The sequence below is a fragment of the Polypterus senegalus genome, chromosome 7, assembly GCF_016835505.1.
Source record: "Polypterus senegalus isolate Bchr_013 chromosome 7, ASM1683550v1, whole genome shotgun sequence".
Taxonomy (NCBI): Eukaryota; Metazoa; Chordata; class Cladistia; order Polypteriformes; family Polypteridae; genus Polypterus; species Polypterus senegalus.
Window position 1 is genome coordinate 92,129,088 of NC_053160.1, and position 13,201 is coordinate 92,142,288.

Sequence of the window (13,201 nt, forward strand, 5' to 3'; positions counted from 1 at the left end):
ACAAAATCGCACAGTGCCGGAAATAAAAAAGAAGTCACATATCAAAGTTACCGTGAAAAGAAGAGTTGTAAGCCCACTGTCTGAGTGTCATATGAAAGTTTATTAGGGTACAGAGAAAAAAGGCACAGGTGGGGAAAAAGCACGAAATGTCAACTTCAATCTCGACATTTCCACTTTAATCACGTAGTTTATTTTGTCATTTAGTAGAACATTATAAACTTCATCTTAAAATCGTTTAATTAACCAGTTTCTCAAATCACATCGTAATTAAAGTAGCACATTAAATGCTTTGTTTTGTATTTGATCTTCTACTGTATGTGATCTATGTGTGTGAATCACTACTTGCTTCTTAAACTGGCTCTCTTCCTCCAACTGGACACAGAGTCCATTACATTTGTGATATTACAGCTCTCTGAATAACTAAAATACTGAGATGTATACGTGATGTCATTTTCATGATGATAGGAGTTAAAGCACGTTATTAAACATGTGTTTCACTTCGATGAAATAATTTATTGTCGAAATTTGTTGCTGCGTTTTTAGCTGTGTTGTTATTTTCTCTTTCTGTTTTATATTCAATATATATTGGCGTAGCGTCCACTGCAGTCAGTGCTTTTCTTTCCCAAGTAACCGATCGCCACACAATCAGCTCTGTAATAGACATTAAGCCATCTGTAAGCTTAGCGCCGATTCTTCAAAACGTTTAAAGAACATTGAAATATCTTCGTAGTACATGTTTAATTATTCTATTCTTCACGACACTCCCAGTGAAGAATATAGATTATTTAAATGAAGTTAAAGTTTTATGTGTATAATTTAACAAACATATTTTGCTGCATTTCACCTTAAAAATGATATCGTCATCATTTGTAAATACGCTTTATAAAGTGGCTCAGGTTGTGAGATATTATAACTGTAGTGCAAGTTTACAGTGGGGTGATTGTACTTATAAGTACAAACCGTTCTACAAGGAGCAATTGATTGAGTGCATTTAAAGTTCTTGGGATGAAACTGTTTCTGAACCGCGAGGTCTGTACAGGAAAGGCTTTAAAACGTTTTGCAGTGGCTGAGACAGCGTGTCCTTAAAGCTGTATACCGATAATTCTCTTTCCGATTAGCTGCTGCTGTGATTCACACTCAGATACAGTGATATAAATACTCCGAGTCGTGCAGTGAGAGTAATATGGAAAAAGATGATCCGCTGTGGCAACTCCTAACGGGAGGAGCTAAAAGAAGAAGAAGAAGAAGTGAGAGTAACAACGCTAAAGCAGTTATGGCATTTGGAATACTATGGCTGTTCCCTGGACCATTATATTGTTACGAGTTAATTACAATCAGATGCATTACACTAATAAACAATATGCGGTTAGTTTCTGTGTATTTATAAAGCCGCGTCATGAAAATAATGAGTAATCACACAAGAACAGTAGCACTGCTTTGACGCTGGGTGCCGCCAGTTTGCAAAACCGAGCAGAGAACTTGCGTACGACAAGGCATGAGGTACCGTGGAAAAGTGCGTGGCTTTACACCAAGTGTAGGTTTTATACATCGCGATTTGGAACGTGGAAAAGTTCTTACGCAACATTTCTGTGCGTACGCACCGTTTATACATGAGGCCCCAAGAATGGAGTCCTCTACAGGAGAAGATGGGTCATAGACAACTTACAAGCTTCGGGAATCCAAGCTCTGGGACTTGAGTCAGCGTTGTTTAACAACAGTACCGGCTCTTCTTCCACGGTGGCGGCGTGTGCATTTGCATCTCCGAGAGGCATTCAGCTCACTGATATAGGTGAACACCGGCGTCCAGGTGAAGAAGCTAGGAGATGAATAAAACAAGGGTGGAGGTTCACATAATATCCCATCAGGAGATAAAAATAGAGAGGAAAGCAAGCAAGAAAATATGTTAAGTAAAGAATCACGATCATAAAACAGTGGCTGCTTAGATAAACTAATACTTAAAACATAGATTAACGAGATGAGCAGATGGCCAGCCACACCAGTCATCTCCATCTTCAACCAAAAAGTCTGTAAATATATCGCACTTTGTTAAAAAGTGAACTTCTAGTTTTGATTTTTTGATATTGGATAACTTTTTATTGGAAAACAGATGTTAGATGTGAAGAACCACAGAATTTTGTCTATCTGTTTTAAATCACTCTGACACGTAAAAGCACAAAAGTGACTAATATTGCAACACTGTTCAGTTCTGTAGTGATGGTCTTCACCCTCACCCCTCCTTTCTTGAGTAAAGTAAGTTTGGCTCTGCCGTCATCTGCACTTCATTCTCCTCTTCACTACTTTAACTGTGCTAACTGAGCACTGCAAAGTGTACTCACAACTCCAAACTCAGCTGGCTATAATATGTAAATAGGAGAAAGACCTGAGAACGCATGGTGTCGATTAACCACAAAAATTATATTAAAGAATTAGGAATCCCAATAAACACTGAAGCATACATCCAATCTTGAGTACTGAAGAAAACTCTGGAGAACATATGATTTGGCCATCGTCAAACAAAATGACTGCAGTTATGAGATTAAACACAACAGAAGCACATGTCGGACACCCTGATTCACATAAAGCTAAAGAAATTTCTATGAAAAATAATATTAACCCATAAATAAATTATTTATCTTTACGAAAGTATTATCAAATAATATGCTAAGACATGAAATTGTGAGGTTGCCGACCCCTGGGTTAGACTCAGAAAGATCTGGTGAAGGGAGCTCAGTTGTAAGTAAAGGCACATATTGTGTACTTGGGCCAAGAATTTTCTGGTTGATTGTATGTAACCACAATGAACAATTCAATTTATTTCAGTCAACAATCTGTTGACTGCCACAATGAGCAAAAAAAAAATATTTGGAGGCAATATACTGTACATTTACATCTATTTATTTGCCAATACCTTTATACAAAGCGACTGGCAACATTTAAGATACAATTGGTCACATTTCTTTTGTTTTTTTCAGGCAGGTGAAGTGACTTGCTGCGGGTCACACAGCATCAGTGGTGGGATTTGAACCGACAATTTTATGATTTGAGGTCCAAATCCTTAATCACTGCTCCACACTGCTTCTGCACACAACTTACTTGTGTAAATATTTCTCAAGTTGCTAAAATGTAAATGATTAAAATAATACATTAAAGCAGAGTAAAAACCAATTATTCTGTGAGTACAGGATGAGGTGAAGTTAGCTAGGTCTTGTATTAACATATAGTATACTATACTATATACTATAACATATGCTATATGTTAAATATGACACTTTAGCACTTACCATGGTATCAGAATTTGAGTTGGTTGGACAATGTGTCACAAAGTTTTGTAGCCATGCAAGACACTTAACACTTTCAGGACAAAACACAGCTTTGGCTGAATCTCCACTTCTTTTACCAGACATTTTCTGCTTTGCAGAGTGCCTAGGGAATGTAAAAACCAGCTGACATCTTCAACATTTCCCTGAGGCTGGCAGTCATATCAAGTGCTTCAAAACCATCACCATCACACCCATGCTGCAAAAATCTTTTGTCTCTTGCCTCATTGACTATTGCCCTATTAGCACTCACACCCATTATCATGAAGTGCTTTGAGAGGCTAGTCTTGGGCCAATTAAAAGCTGGATTTTACACAAAACATAAGCCTCTTCAGTTTGCCTGTTGCTTGAAACTATCCACTGAGGATGCCATATTCATCTATCCTTCATCTGTCCCTGTCCCATTTAGCCAAAAGTGACAATTATGTTGGAATGCTGCTCATAGACTTTGGTTCAGCATTCAACACCATCATCCCTCCGAAGCTCATAGGGAAGTTCAGTCTGTTAGGCTACAACACTTCCCTATGCAACTGGGTCCTACGCTTCCTGAAAGAAAGACCACAGACAGTTAGTGTTGGAAACATCACCTCAGGCACCACCATCCTGAATACTGAAGATCATCAGGGATATGTATTTAGCCCACTTCTCTTCACTGTGCCTACTCATGACTGTATGGCTGCGTATAGCTCTAACACCATCATTAAGTTTGCTAAAAATACAACTGTGGTGGGTCTCATGAGGATGAATCAGCTTAAGAATGGAGATACTGTACATAGATGGTGTAAGTGCAACAATCTGTCTCTTAACATGGATAAAATAAAAGAGATTCAATTAAATCAAGGGCTGCTTCTTGATTTATAGTATAGTATAGTTCATTACCTGTTTTGCAATTGTCATGTCTTAAATGTATATTTTGCACCAGATCCTTGGGAACATTAACTCGAACCATTGTATGCTGCAACTGTGTATGGATGGTATTACAATAAAACCACTTGACTTGACTTGACCTTCGTCATATTGTAATTTGCTCACTAAACTTCTGAAGACTTTTCTGCTGCATTTACCTGTCTCAGTCTCTGTCCAACAAGACTGTCACTTCAATGTATTATTGAGATAAATGTTGACACATATTATCTGCAGATAAATTTACAATTTAAGCTAATGTTGACCTTGTTCAGTAATGAAAAATTAAATTGGTTTGCAGATGTAACACTCAAAAAATTTAATGTCACAATTTAAAATAAATGACCATGCAAAAATATTCCAAACATCAAACAAGTTTTCTTTAATATATGTATAAAAGGCTCTAGATAAAAATGAATATTTAAAAAAATAATTTAGTAAAATACCTTAAAAAAGAAACTAAAAGATTGGCAATATATTTAGCTCTGACATGCACAAAAATGACTTAGAAGTTCATTATTAGTTATAATGTACATCACAGAGTTTAACACATAAGGAGCAAATACTTCTTAATTAAGCTAAACACTGTAGCTATTAGATAATGCCATTTACAAAATTCCTCCAGATCACAGAGCTGCATCTCTGTGTCTCCACAAATGGTGTTTTCAGATAATGGCCTACAATTAAAGTGTAGAGAGAGTGAATCTTTCTTGTAACTCAAGAGACCTAAAATGTCATCTTCCTATTAGCCAGTTGTAAATTAACAACCAGAAATTCTAATGCAAAATTTCTGTGAATCCCCGAAAAGATTCAGTACATGTTAACAGAAAGATATTTTTCTTCTGGTACTTGAAACACACCTGAATTAGTCACAAGCAGTGCATTGACTGTGTTTTTCTTTCAAAAGGAGGCACTGGCAAAAGGGATGTTAAATATCACACCAGGTTTCGCTGGTGAAAGAGAAACAATGAGGTGAGAGTGAGAGCTGGCTCAATAACAGAAGCACAGCAAGTATATGAAAGGAGAGCAAACATTACAAAATAACTCTTAAACCACAAATCTAGCAAGTATTAGACTAGAGGCTTTTTCTCAAGCACAGTTAAGCTGTCTCTTTAATTTCCAGCACATCTTCTAACTCATAGCCATACTATAATTAATGTTGCCTAGCATCAAACACTGACTGGAGGGTTCAGGAACAAAATGCTGGCAAAACGACTGAATAGGAGCGGAGTCCCAGTACGCTCCTGACAGTTCCATTTTTCACCCTACTGAGGGAAAGTCTGTGCTTCATATCTCATTTACAGTGGCAAGCTCAGAGCACTACATACAATTTCAAAAATAGTATAATTAAAAAAGCTGAAGTTAAAATAGTGTAAAATATTAAAACATTGTACAATATATATGAAGAAATATACAGATATGCTATAAACGGGGGTACATTCTCTCCTTCCCTTTCCAAAGTAAATAAACACATGAAGGAAGGAAGTAAAACAAATAATACAACTATTAGTAAAGGACTAAACAATAAACCTTACATCTTCTCAGGACCTCCCAATAGCACATGGCTGTTAGTTAGTAACTGGAGCCTATACCAGCTAGCATAGGACACAAGGCAGGAACAAACCCTGGAGAAAGTGTTAATTTAATTACTAACCCTAAGGGAGCATATTTAACATTTATATGTAACCCTTTCCAAAGTTGTATAACCCTATAGTTCAAAGGATCCACCTCCTACTGTACTGTAGTTTTATTAATCTTAGGAATTTTGAGAAGACCTAAATCTAGTTGTCACAGTATTCTGTACTCTAGAGTATAAGCATTTTTTAGTTGCATGAGGTAATGGATGCCTATATCATACAAATGTGTAAGTAAAAAATATATTTTTTAATTAATGCAGTGTCTTAAAACCTGATTTGAAAGCTGTTGTAGTATTTTATGAAGTTTTATGGTCACACTTCCTAGTTTTAGTTATTTCAGGACAAGCCTTCAACAAAAAAATAAAAATAACCCCACTGTCACTTTTCATTTTCCTCATACAAAGTCCAATTAAACACTTATGAAAGGCTCACAAATCAGTTAAAAGCTTTGAGAAATTACCTTAAGTAATTTTACAGCAAAATTGCCAAGTTATATTAACTCAATGCAATGTTAATGTAATCCTTAAAACCTTTATACTCCTTTCTGTTGTTTTCAGATACAGCATACTGTTCACTTTCATTGGGGTTTTTAGCATTGGTGAATTAGCTCTGTTCCACCTATTTTACTAAGTATTATTTAAACTTCATACAAAATACCAATTAATTTTCCTTTGTAAATGATTTATGTTAAAATATATATAATATAGTACAAGAGCTCTAAACAGATAAACCAGCACCAAACAAAAAATATTAGGAAAATAATATGCAAAATCATAAACTACAAAAGGTAGCACAAATATTTTGAGTTCATTCCAAAAAAAATATCTGACAATGTTTCTTTATCTAGCAAATAAAATAATCTCTTTTAAGATTTTCTTTGAAAGTAGTCTGTTAAATGCAATTATTGGTTGCCTCCTTCTGGTGGCCGTCTGTGACAATTTATATTTTTGGGATTTTGACTTTAAAGACTGTTTGCACAAACTATTGTGTGTGTTTTCAGACACTGTCAAGACATATGAAATTCAAATGAATTCTGTTTCAGTTCGGACAATAAGTACTCCAATAAGTATGGCCATTGTATTAAATTTAGCTACAAGAAGTGCACACATTTTTAAACTTTATTTATATATATTTCACAATCTTGGTCACAATGCACACACTTTTAAAACTATATTTATATATATCTCCTTTAAACAATGGCTCTGAGAAAGCTTAACAATTTGATTTGTACTTACATAGTACACAGGGAGAGATTCTTTTGAAGCGAATTTTAACAAAGTTGCCAAAGAGGTTGGTCAGGGAGGAATGTTTATGGGAAATCTGAAGAACACTGACTAATGTGAATACTGATCCTAATTTTGTTATTATTTTATAGTTGTTGGTTGTGATTTGTGTACTGTAATGCAGGAGCTACTGCTGTGGCAAACGTTTGCTTATAGTGTATACAGAGTTAATTTTGTTGAGAGTAGAGAGGAAGGGAATGAATGGGGCAATTTTTTTTAAGGTTAGTTGTTTTGTCAAGTGTACAGACTAAAAGTATGTAGAAACTTTTACTGTTTCTTGTAAGTAGGAAATTATTCGGTTAATAGCATATTGAGGAAATTTTGTTTTTATGCAATAATGTGAATAAAGAGCTGTGATTTGCAGCACTTATGAATGATTTTTAATTGTCTTTACATCATTACAAAATATTGTTTCCAGTACTGTATTTTGTAGCATGCAATCTGTATAATAAACCCACCCATCATCCCTAACTGACCCCAACCTGCTATTTTTGTTTTACGTGGTCAATGGATCTCATGCACACTAACTAACTCTCTTAAAAATTTTAGACATTTCTATCATGTCATCCTTGATTACATTTTAAAAGTGTCAGTATAACCAAACAGAGATTACATTTCCATTAGTTTTTCCATATGATTCATACTTCACCTTTATGAAATCAGTTGAATAGCTTGTGTCTGGGCTTTGTCTAATGTTATAATACCTTTTTCTGGGTAATTAAAAGCACACATAATAACCAAGATGAGGCAATGTAGGGACATTGCGTAGCATAACAATAACCTCTGTTGACTTGTTCTCAGCACCGTGTGCTATGTAAGCCAACATTTTATTAACTCTATTAACATTCCATTAACTATTAACTCTTAGAAGGTTTTAGCATTTTATTTTCATGCTGCTTCAATGTTGTCTTTTATTTGGAAACATATTTATTTTTATTTCCAGGAATCATTTTTATCATGCCACTTTGTGAAGATTTGAATCCAGTAAAGGAAGCATGAATTAAATTTGAATTAAAAATTTTCATGATTTCCATTATTTATTTATATTTTTAAGGAAACATTGTTGTGCCAATTTGTAAAGGATTTTAGTTCAGTATAAGGAGAATGGATTGAGTATAGTTTATTCTTTTAATGATTATCATTCACGCTTTGTGTACTCATTTTATTTAAAGGTGTCCTTAAGCTGCATTTTCTGTGAAAGCTAACATTTATTCATGTTCTGAGGCTGCTTATTCCAATTCAGGGTCACAAGGAAATACAAACATGATTAAACAAATTATGAGTCTATACTTAAATATTGCTGCCTATGCCAAAAAGGTAAACACTCCCAAAATATGCATACTATTGAAAGCATCTTTTAATACTAAATTAAAAGACTTTACAATAACACACCATTCTGTATTATCAATACACTAGTTTTGCTATAAATATATTTTATAATTTTATTTTTAATTTTCATCAGCCTTTAACTACGCTCCCTAAAATGTATTTTCTCCTGTTGTTGTATGTCCCTTCACAGCCTGAGGCTTACTGAATCAAGTACTGTAGGAGGCAGATTTCTGGTTCTTGTTGCCCTACAGCATTGCAGCAGACTAATACTGAAAGTTGAGACAGCATAGTTTGAAGCCCAGAAGGTAAGTTGTCAATGGGAGGGAAAAAGGAATGGGTTCTCTTGACAGCAAGTTGATGAATCGCTTGCCTTCAAGTGAATATTTCCAAGGTACACAGACCTACACCTACAGTAGAGTGCAACAGAAGACCACCTAGGTCTAAAGCAATGCTTCAAGTTCTTTATAAATGCTGTTATCTTTTTAAATTGTAACTAAAAACAGTTGTTTACAGATTATTTATCCTCTGCTGATAAAAATGTAATATTTGTGATTAAGCCAAATTAGAAAATATTAATACTGGGTTTTTACCTATCCTGTAAGTTTAAACATGTATGGAGTAAATTAAAGAAAATGGGCATTTTTAGTTTTCTTTTTTTCAGCATGTTGCACTTTTTCTTTTACAGTTTTACCTTAGCTAAACCTTCACAATACCTCTAAAACATTTTGGCCATGGCTACATTGCACATTGCAAGATTGTCATAAATATTCACAAACAAGCTTACCATGGCACCAAACATTGCCTTGCTTATCTGCTAGTAAGTCTTCAGTACAAAATATGGTGGGATCTGCCTGTACTTGAACAAATTCTTGCTGCATGCTCTAGTCCAGGTGTATCTTGGGTAGACTATAACAAATTCTTAAGGGAAGTGCTATCATTGCAGCTAATCCAAAAAATACCCAGCTGGTCTACAAATGTTCATCTCAGTAATATTGTATACCAGCTGTGACTTCCCTCAATTCATTATCAATAATGTCACTTCATATCCAATATGCTACCAAGATAATGACCTCCATTGAAAATGCATTTGCTGATGGGGAAGTTAATAACTATTCACTAAAGCCTGAGGCTTTTAACCTATTCAGTTTAACTAGAGCTAAATTCATTCAACTTTTTTCTGAACTCACTTTATTTAGTATAAGATTACAGCAAGTCATAGCCTATCCTGGTAACATTTGAGTACAACACTGGAACCAAACCTGGAGCAGATGCAAGTCAAATTTATGGCACACTCTAATAACCAGTACTGCCTTTTGGGGGTGTTGCAGCATTTTTTAACATGAAAAATTTTGTGGTCATTTATGTGCATTGCATGGCACATTATTTAAACTTGTGACTATGAATAATTCACAGTACTCTCAATTTTGTTTTAGAAGCGACACACTTGACCAAACTATCTCCAAAATGTAATCATGTTTTTCAAGCATTAAAGAATTAAATTAATCTGGATGGTCAGGACTTTAGAAACTTCTGTCCCACTCAATAACCAGTGCACACTACTTTAATGACATTGCACTACTCTGTGTTGCTATTCTAATGACAGAAATTAATGAAATGCTAGAGGAAAAACAAGGGATAGTTTGGCTGTACTTGACAAATTCAACAGTTTTTTCAGTCTATGGCTTGCACATCATGTATTTTCTCCAATTGAGCAATTGTCCAAGACATTTCAACCTGTTCACATAATGTTCTAGAAGGCACAGTGAGCACTTATATTGACACAGAACTTCATTGATCAGAAGAGGTCAGATCATTTATTTAATAACTTCTTAGTTATTATAGCCTATCGTGGTGACACTTGAGTGCAACACAGGAACCAAATCTGGAGCAGATGCAAGTCAAATTTATGGCATACTCTAATACACCTGTACTGCTTTCACAACAGTTTAATTAAAGCTGCTAGTCAAGTCCAAAGCATGTTTTTTGGACTGGGAAGTAAACCAGACTTAACAGAGGAAACCCCCACAAATAAGAGGCAAGCATGCAAATTGCACATAGCAGTAAAAATTATCTAATTTTTTAAAAGGATTAAAATATCATATTTTCAGTCTATAGTCAATAAAGCCTAATACATCCTTTTCATACAGTTAATCTCTCTTCTGTCCAATACGAGTACGTGTCCATCTTCTCTGCTCAATGTCATGTTCAGTGGAGATCAGGTATTGAGCAGTCTTTAGACCACATATTTAGGTTTTTATTTTTCTAAAGAACCACCCCTTCTTGTCCATGACTATCGTATGTTTATTACAATTTTTAAAGATTATTACAAAAAGAATTTTGTATCACTAACACAAGTGTCCCTTCTATTCAAACTATAGTGGTGCTGAGGTGTCACCCAGTGCATGACTACCCCGAGTCCTAATTTGAAATTTGGGATCTTGAGGAGGTTTGTTGTGTGCTGGGTGCAGCAAGGCCCTGTATCAGTGCATGCTCCCAACCTAACACAATGGATACTTTATTTAGCATGCCACTGTTTTGTATGTTTTTTTCATGGGCAATTCCAAATTGTTTACTTTTGCCATATACAGTTGCTGATAATGTGACTCATGTCATAAAACATGGCACTGTGCAACTCTCAGTGTCTGAGTTTTGGAACAAACTTCTTTGTAACAGATATTCTTTTGTTGCAGTCTGTACCTTTTGGACATATTTTGACTCTGAAGATTGAATTACTGTAATTGCAACAGGGACACTGTCCCTGGGCTCTACTTAGTGGCTCCTGGTGTTTCTGCACTTTCCACAGATCTTAACAAGCTATGTTTCCCAAACATCCTTATAGTCATCTGCACTATTTGAGAAATATTGCATTCCCATGGATTCTGTCATTGCATTGTGTGCCCTATAACAGTCAGGAGATGTTGCCTTGTCCAGCATTTTACTCAGTTTCTCTCTGGCAACTGCTTGATGGTCTTTCCCTCTAGCATCCTGGTGGAATGCAGTATGCTTTCCTCAACAAATCTTCTTTCCCTTATGCAATATGAAAATTGTTTTACATAAGAATTCTTACTGAATAAATACAGTAAATGTAAATATGTTGAATTCATTACTTAACAGGAGTAGGCTATGTTTACTTACTATTACTATTATTTGTCTCTATACCCCTGTTTAGCACATCTAAATTAATCTTTCTGCCTGTTTTTTGCACAGATGTATGCGTAGCCCTCTCCTGGAAGGATCTAACAGTAACATTCATATAAGCTAGAAGAGACACAAACAAAAGATTTGTTACTACAACACAGAATTTGGAGGGTCATTGTTACCACTGTTAAATTCATATTGTACAGCAGCATACATTTTCTTGCTAGGTTCTGGTATATAGCCTTTTCACTATAAAAACAGATCTTTAGATCATGAAGCAGTATGGTAACAGATACTTAGTAATTTAAACGATTATAAGATCTGGTATATTTAAAGTGGCTCTTGAAAAGTTTCCACTTACAGGGAAAACATGGGGGTTGGTGGCAGGATTGGCACTCCAGCCACCGTTAAAAAACCTCACACTGTTCCTGTGTGGTGCTGAGGTGTCACCCACTGCACTTGGGTCTCAATCCAGGTGGTCTGCCATGTGGTGGGTGCAGCAACGTGCTATCAGCGCATGCTCCCAACCTCTCTATCTCTCTGGGAAAGCAACAGTAGACTCCACATTTTCATTGTAACCAATCTTATAGTCATATATTTGTCTTTAGTTGTACTCCATGTTTATTTAGGGTGTCCAACAGCACTGATGCAATACTTGCAGAATTATTAATATTATTAGTGCTAATTTGAAGGATGCCATTTACCCATGGTCATTTAAAAATTAGTTTTTGTAAGAACTGTTTATATAACATTTATTTTCTACAAAGTTGAAAAAAGCAGTGTCACACACGTGTACATGGGGAAGCAGCTAAAGGGCTTGAATGAGGGTAATTCCGAGCCAGACTGGGATGTGGCAGAGTGCACTGACTCTTTTTCTCGCTTTTCTGCAGGCCCTGATGACGTCAATTCAGAATCAATGTCTCCATGATGGGACAGTTAACTTTGTGAGCTGGAATGTTAAAGGTCTGAATCATGAATTAAAGAGAAAGAAAGTATTCTCTCACCTAACAGATCTAAACGCTAAAATAGTATTTTTACAGGAGACCCACTTATTAAGCAAGAATCGGTTCTGACTGCAAAAAGACTGGACTGGCCAAATGTTCCATTCCAGCTTTACTAAGAAAATTAGAGGTGTGGGAATTATTATACATAGAACAGTCTCATTTGTGGTATCAGATTTAGTATCTGTTCCTGAAGGGAGGTATGTGATTTTCATAGGCAATTTATTTAACTGTGAAGTGATTTTGATAAATGTTTATGCACCAAATGTGAATGATAGGGAATTCATGCAAAATTTATTTACATCCATTCTCAATGTGAACACTCATAAAATTATAATGGCTGGGGACTTTAATTGTGTTTTAAATCCAGACCTAGATAGGTCTCCTGCCACAGGGGTGATGACATCTAACACTGCAAAGACAATTATACAGTTTGTAACTGACCACAACTTATCAGACCCCTTTGAGATTTCTAAACCCAAACTCAATTCCTTCTACTCACCAGTGCATCATTGCTACTCAAGAATTGATTATTTCTTTATAGATAACAATTTCTTGCCTATGATTAAATCTTGCAAGTACGACGCTATTGT

The 13,201-nt window shown here is 35.5% G+C and overlaps 1 long non-coding RNA gene across 1 annotated transcript in view; it reads right to left on the minus strand.

Moving 5' to 3' along the window:
* Window positions 1-1,671: 1,671 nt before the first annotated feature.
* LOC120532164 overlaps window positions 1,672-13,201 on the minus strand; it is a 128,039-nt gene continuing 116,509 nt past the window's right edge. The window contains exon 5 of the long non-coding RNA XR_005634229.1: window positions 1,672-1,816. This is a non-coding gene — a long non-coding RNA (uncharacterized LOC120532164). The remainder of the gene's footprint in view (window positions 1,817-13,201) is intronic.